Source organism: Thunnus thynnus, chromosome 24 (assembly GCF_963924715.1).
Source record: "Thunnus thynnus chromosome 24, fThuThy2.1, whole genome shotgun sequence".
In the NCBI taxonomy this organism is placed as follows: Eukaryota; Metazoa; Chordata; class Actinopteri; order Scombriformes; family Scombridae; genus Thunnus; species Thunnus thynnus.
This window is the reverse complement of record NC_089540.1, coordinates 11,975,497-11,982,916: the sequence shown is the minus strand read 5'-3', so window position 1 is coordinate 11,982,916 and position 7,420 is coordinate 11,975,497. Positions and strand designations below refer to the sequence as shown.

The window sequence follows — 7,420 nt, the reverse complement described above, 5'->3', positions numbered from 1 at the left end:
TTTTATTTATATAGTTAACTTAGGCTGTATTTACATGGTCATCTCGATATTTTAGTCTACAGTGTGAGTTAAAGTTTGTTTTTTTAAAAAGAGAATTAGCTAACAGAAGCTTCAGCCCAGTTACTTAACTGGACACGTCTGGTCAGGCTAAGTGCAACATATAAATATGACGTTATTTTCCTTGCGGAATTGTGGCCGGTTAGCTCAGTTGGTTAGAGCGTGGTGCTAATAACGCCAAGGTCGCGGGTTCGATCCCCGTACGGGCCAACTGCGCTTTTTCTTTACTGCCTATTGTTACATGACTTTAGAGTATTGTTTTGAATAATTACGTAACCTCACTAATGGATAATACACATGTTGTATTGTTTCTATTCTCTATATAACATGCGCTCAATACAATACAACTTATATAATTTGAAAAGTAATAAAATACAGCGTCAAACAAGTGGTTTATGTTTTTTTCGAACATGTAACAAATAAGTAAAAAGCAAAAACAAAACAAGAATAACAAATACAATTAACAGTAAACATATACTCCCAAACTCTCAATAAACAAATTCACATAAACAACATAAATAAACAACATAAAGAAATATTACATGGCTGAAAAGGAGGAGTAAGAAGTATACAATTACATGGTCCAACCCCTTCTTCATAACTCAATTAACTCAATATTTATCATACATATAACTTACAACCAACTACCTCAATGCTGTTATGTACAACCCAAAATATCCACCCAGTGTCAATCAGATATAACTTTAACTTTAACAATTACCTCAACGTTCATCCTACCAACCCGTCCTCATCAATATACCTCTTAAAAATTATTTTTTGTACATATTCTTGAATTTATTTATATCTGGACTTTGCTTGAGTTCTGTATCCAAACTAAGTTGAAATACACATACAAACCAAACCATTCACTGCATTTGACCCCTGTTAAATAAAAAACAAGTTGAAATTAATAGCACAATATGTACATATATATCATTTATGAGCAAGTATTCAGATCTTTACCTAGGTAAAATGAACAATACTGCAATCAGAAGCAATAGTCCTGCAAAAAAAAGTTACAAGTAAGTATTCCTATCAAAAACATATATATATATATATATATTATATTATATTACTGGATTATTATTACTGATACATCAATGGGTATTAAGCAGCATTTTACTGTTGCAGTTGGTCAAGGTGGAGCTAATTTTAACTATTTATATAACCACTGTTGGGTAGCTTAATCTGTGACAAAGCATCATATTTTAGAGGAAGCATAACTCATTTTATGCTTCCTCTGTAAAATCTGAATGTAGTTAGTCTTTTAACTATAGCTGTCAATTTGTGTACATGGAAAAATCAGATCTAATCCACATAAATCACATGAACATTCAATATAGCAAAATTTTAAAAGAAACCCTCTCTCACTTTATCATTATCTAAACCATGTAGGTGTGCTAGTTCAATAAAGGGATGCCTGAATAGATCTTTCTGATCTTTATTTTGCATTTTTCCTTCTCCTAAGAACATTTTATTATCAAATATATCATTTGAAGAGTTTCTAAAAACACTGATGTGAATTATGTTGGTGTAGCCTACTGGCAGTTTGAGTGTTAGAAGAAGTATTCGGATCATTTATTTAAGCAAAAGTACCAGTACAGCAACGTAAAAATACTCTATTACAAGTAAAAGTCCTGTATGGAAAATCCTACCCAAGTAAAAGTACATAAGTATTACGAGCTTGATGTAGTTAAAGTATTGCAATAAAAGTAGTGGTTTGGTCCCTCTGACTGATATATTATTATATATGACATCATTAGATTATTAATACTGAAGCATCCGTGTGTAAGCAGCATATTACTGTTGTAGCTGCTGGAGGTGGAGCTAGTTTAAACTACTTTACATACAGTTAGCTAGTTTAGTCCAGTGGTTCCCAACCTGGGGGTCAGGGCCCCTCCAAAGGGTCACCAGATAAATCTGAGGGGTCATGAGATGATTAATGGGAGAGGAAAGAAGAAAAAACAAAGTTCTGATACACAAATCTGTTTCCAGCTTTTGGACTTTCTCTCTAATTGTTGATTTTTGTTGAAATATTGGATCATTTGAACATTTATTGAAATGAAACCATGTAAGAAGTTTAGAGGGAAAAATCACTATTTGGTGGAGCTGTTAACAACTCATAGACATCTGAAATGTGACGCTGACTACACACTGCTTTTTGTAAGATGTCAAAAGCCAAAAAGGTTGGAAACCACTGGTTCCATCTTTAACAATGTGTTGTATTTTAAAAGCTTGTTATATTATCCATTATGTCAAACCTTCATCTGAAAAGTAACTAAAGCTGTCAAATAAATGTAGTGGAGTAGAAAGTACTATATTTCCCTCTGAATTGTAGTGGAGTGGAAGTATAAAACAGCAGAAAATGGAAATACTCAAGTAAAATACAAATACCTCAAACTGAGTAAATGTACTTTTCACCATTACCTGCTTGTAAATGTATAAATAACCTATCATAAACCTATTGCGAATTAGAAAACGACCATTTCAGTTGCTCAACTGATATCATACTGTTATCAGACACTTATATTTCCCCCAAACCGCCGTGGGATCGCGCTGTTGAGCCGCCCTGCTCGCACTTTCTCCCCGCCTGCCTCACACTGTAGTAGTGCCGGGGTGCCTGACTGTGCTGGAGGCGGTGTGTTGCCCTTTATTGTTCCAGCAGAAAGCTCACTGCTCCGTTTTTCCCCCCACATTTGTTTCAATGGCTACCACGCAGAAACCACGTCCCGCCTGAGAGGGAGAGCTTCAGCTGTTTTAACTGTGCGGGATTTTTTTTAACCGGACAGCGTTGGGAAATAAGAACGCTCCCACTGACGGACAATCTGTGGATCCTGAAGAAAGAAGAGAGAGAGAGAGGGGGGGTAAGGAAATCATGCTATCCGGATTATGAAGCGAGGTTACACGTAGCCTTTCTGGTGTAATAGTAGGTTGCACACTTTAGGTTCATTGCATTACCAGTTTCCAGTTTAAACACGTAAAGCTTTGGCTTTCTTAATGCAACTATGCGTGATGTTTGATGAGCCCGATAAGCTCGCCTCGATTGCAACCAGCCTGTTCGTTTTCCTTAATCGGCTGAGCTTTAGGAGGTCCAGCAGAGCTTCTTTTACTGTAAGCTTAATCATAGGCAAGGACAGCCTCCTCCAATTTAATTTAATCTTCTCCCAACACTTGAAATTTGTGTTTTTTTCAACTCTGTCTGTGTTAATTATTGAATTTTATTTTCCCAGTTTCTCCTCCTCAGCTACTCCCTGCAGTTTTGTGTCAATGCCTACCCATTCAATAGAGCTTACAATAGGCTGAGCTTGTCATTGTCAAAACGTCACCACATGAACATTAATATTAAGCAATGCACACACAGACATACACATGCACAAACACACACACGCGCACACACACAAGCCCTGTCTCTTAAGGTTGACTTAGCCTACTGACATCTTTACTCTGGCCTAAAGGATTACTCTGTTAACCTACATCCAGGGGCTTGCACTTAGCCAACTGTACTCATTATGTGTGTGTCTTTTAAAAAAAATGTGCCTCACATAGTGGGTGTGTTTGTTTTATTTCACTTGACAAGGCTGTTTTTGTTGTGTGTGTGTGTGTGTGTATAGACCTGCAGGTGCTTGTCACATGCAAACCTTGACCAGGCACCCACCCCCTAGGGAATGCATATGTGGCACCTATTAGGCGTCAAACAAATCCCTTCCCTTTATTGATCTCTGGGGGGCACGTGTGCTTTTTTGCACCCCCCCTAGCCCCTCCCCATCCAGAGTGGGGGTCAGGGCACAGGGTCAGTGGGGGAAAAGGATGGAGATGGAGATGGAACCTTGGGTGTTCTGGTTTGAATCACCGTACAGCTTTGTTTCCGATTCACTTTTGCAATCAATAGCACACCCACCATGCTAGGAGAATTGGTGTTACACTCTCTTTATTTCTTGCCCACACACACACACACACATACACATACACAACCTCACAATAGGAACTCTCCTGAGGGCAGTAGAGCAGCTTAATGGCTCGGCGAGCGGAGAGTGTCACCTTGATAAAACGTGGCACCGAGCGCAGCCATTGATCTGTCGAGGGCCGCCGGTGTAAGTGTACTGTGTTGTAGCCTTGATCTCGCCCTCACCTGCGCTTGGCAGGTTGTAGTTGATGCTTGTAGTAGATGTTGTTTTTCAGGCGTTGGTGTTGGGATAAATGGCAACTAGAAACACAGTCAATGTGGGGCTTGTAGCTGAGGCTTAGATTTACTCTTTCTTTTGTTCTTAGTGGTGCAGATTTGTTGCAATACACTTATATTAGTTTTATTCTCATCCTGTAATGAATCCACATCCTGTATTTCCGAATTACTCACCTTTTTCTGCTCCTTTCCCTCCATTTGCAGCCAATTTCTGTTATTTTATTCCCAAATCTTCACACTACACAGGAGCAGATCAAATAATATAGACCTTAAATTTAAATGAAAAGGAGTAAATCTCCAATAGAAACACTGCTACAGGCTTGAAATGTGGGTTATATATGAATTCATGAATTCATTCACATCCCTTTTTAGTTGCTCTTGACCACCGATCCTCTTTAATTTCTGTATTTCGCTTTGAAAATTCACAAAACATCAATTTTTCAGACCTGTTTTATATCTGATGACCACCATGTGTGTATTCTTACCACGAGTACATTATAATGTCAGATATTTATTGCTTATTTTCACTTTTTTACTTATGTATGTCTTCATTTATTTTAAAAAAATACCAATTTGCTATTACAAAATGACTAAAACCATATTATGCTTGTATAAAATAAAGCTTTCTCTGCACTTGTACACACACAGACACACACACACACACACACATGCACTCACATCCGATTCCCAGGGTCTGGCTCCCCTCTCACAAACTCTTGGGAAATTTTCAACTAACACCAGTTCAAAGGCTGGTTGAGAGGCCTCTGTCCCTCAGAGTTAAAGCCCCGCTGCTGGAGGCTCCCACAGTAGCTTCCTTTGTGCCTGTGTGACCAACTCGCTCTGTATTCCTCTCTTGCTCTGCTTCATGTATAATCCTTCCAACGCCTTACTGAGCAGATGATGAAACTTCTGCTGCCAAATTTCCACTCTTAAGATTCATTTCATGATCAGAAGTAGAAGAATTAGTGTATTATTCCCAATATTTATGGTTTTGTTGATGAAGGAAAGCTTGCTATTCAGTACACTGTGCATTTCCTTTTCATTTTTTTTGTTTTGATGGTGAAAATAAAGTCCCAAAAAGCCTTACATGTAGCTTGCTGAACCCTCCAGGCTCCTTGTTGATGAGTTTCTGTTGAGAGAATGAAGACATGAAGGTGACAAACAAGCCCTGCTGATGTATGTCAGGGTAATTGGCACACACTTGTCAGTGACTGATTAGTCTGAATTATAAAACTGGCTCAAAGTTGACACCGCCTTCCTTTGAAGAGACAAAAAGGTAACCCTAACCCAGTGAGCGTGGGGTTTCAAGAACCAGAAATATTCAAGCACGTTGTGGTTAACCACAGTCTTTCCCTTGTCAGTTACTGACTCAAGCTGGCCAACCCTGAACTACTTATAAACAACCATACAGAGCTTTCGTTTCAGTCCAGCGGGGAAGTAGCACACAGGAACAAGCGAACGTTCCCACAGGTGTAATGAGTAACTTGAATATCAGGTCCCTTTTTATTGTCAGGTCACTTCCTTGGCCAGGCTCCAGTTTCCAGTTGCAGCTTTTGTCACTGAGGCGGAGAGAGTTTTGTGTGTGCAGGTGGAGGGATTAGTTTAAAGATAGTGTCATTTTTTCAGAGTTTTTTTTTTTTTTTCTAACATGTTACCTTGCTGTTTAAACACCCTTGTGAATTCTGTGGACAAAAGATATAGGCTATTCAGTTTGGAAATAAAAGGCTAGGTTAGGCGTGAGAGAACAAAGGGAAACCAACGAAAAGCGTTTCTTTGCAAACACAGATTATTGCATATGTTTTTCCTTGTTTAAATATCGTTTTCATGGCTGCATATTTTTACGATTTCCAACAAGGAAATGTCCACTTTCACAGGGAAGTCAGAGGTCATTTCCGGGGCCCTCCTCCTTTTGGACTTCTTGCCTTTTGGGAAGGCTCTGTAAAACCTGAAGTTGGTACTCCTCCTTAAATTAGATAGCGACTTCAGTACAGTGTCATAGCAACTTCCTGTTTTAACCTCACACAGTAAAAGAAATGTGACTGGCACTCAGTGGATTTCACGATCGTCTGCAGGAGACCGCTAATTGTACGCTAGATGTATCCTCCAGATTTTCGGGCGAAAGAAAGCAGCTTTGGAATTGGACAACCCGATGACATACTGTATTTTGTCTTGAAATATGGACCTTAAATTGGCCGTGGCGGAGTCTTCTTCCCCCCGCTCACTACACCACCCATCAGCCCCTAAATATTTACAAAGATCTGTTTAGTCAGTTTCACAGTGTTATTTTCACGTTTAAAAAAAAAACAAAAAAAACTGCATGTGGTCCCTTTTCAAATGAGGGCCTTTCAACCTATGAAGGTAGTAACTGCAGAAAGATTGTTCCTCTAAAGACCTAATGACCTGTTAATCAGCATGAAGTCCAATGAGTCCTTAATGACCTATTGATTTAACAATATACTGACAAGATTGATGTTTTCTCCCTGTGCTTTAACACAAAAGGGCAATTCCAGCTTGGAGGAAACAGAGAAAAAGCGATCCTGCACAAAACTCCTGCACTCACACGCACAAAAAAACACAGAAGGTAGTTGAGGAAGGATGGAAATAGTGGATCATTGATGCTAACAAGTGTGTATGCATGTAACCCTCATCCCGGCGTTGCCCTCTTCTAAAACATTCCTCAGCCGTGATGTCACCAACCGTCTGAGAGGATATTTATTGTCTGAGGTCGAGGTTTATCAAGTGTGGGGTGGAGGTGGGGGCGCTGAAAAGTTTGTGTGTTTGAGCCTGGCAAAAAGGGGAGGGAAGCAGAGGGGAGGGGAGGGTAGTGTCTTTGTGTGTTCTCAGACCGTATCTCATCTGCCCCACTTGTGAATCTTTGATTCAAGTCTGAACTGGTCTTAAACAGAGCTTAGTTTGTCTGTAAATCCCACCTGCGTGTGCTAAAAGTTAGTGTGATGTGAGTGTCTAGCTAGGTTTTAGACACATCTGTCTGCTCCTTTGTGCACTGGCCTAAACTCTAACTTTAGCTGTCATGTTAGTGATGCATGTCCTGGTCTGTGGTTTATACACTCATTTCATTTCATCATCCTCCAACCAATAAAAAAAAAAAAAATCACAGCTGGAAAACTCAACAGCTGTATCTCTTGTGGTGCTCCCATTGTGCAAGGCCAATTTAACCTAGAC

The 7,420-nt window shown here is 39.5% G+C and overlaps 1 protein-coding gene and 1 non-coding gene across 3 annotated transcripts in view; both read left to right on the top strand.

Annotated features, from left to right (window-relative positions):
• Positions 1-193: 193 nt before the first annotated feature.
• On the top strand, positions 194-267 carry trnai-aau (transfer RNA isoleucine (anticodon AAU)). The gene has a single exon. It is a non-coding gene; the product is annotated as a tRNA-Ile (tRNA).
• Positions 268-2,649: 2,382 nt separating this feature from the next.
• LOC137176745 (FERM, ARHGEF and pleckstrin domain-containing protein 1-like) overlaps positions 2,650-7,420 on the top strand; it is a 57,470-nt gene continuing 52,699 nt past the window's right edge. For both annotated transcript variants that reach the window (XM_067582641.1, XM_067582640.1), the window contains exon 1: positions 2,650-2,921. The gene's annotated coding sequence lies outside the window, so the exon portion shown is untranslated. The remainder of the gene's footprint in view (positions 2,922-7,420) is intronic.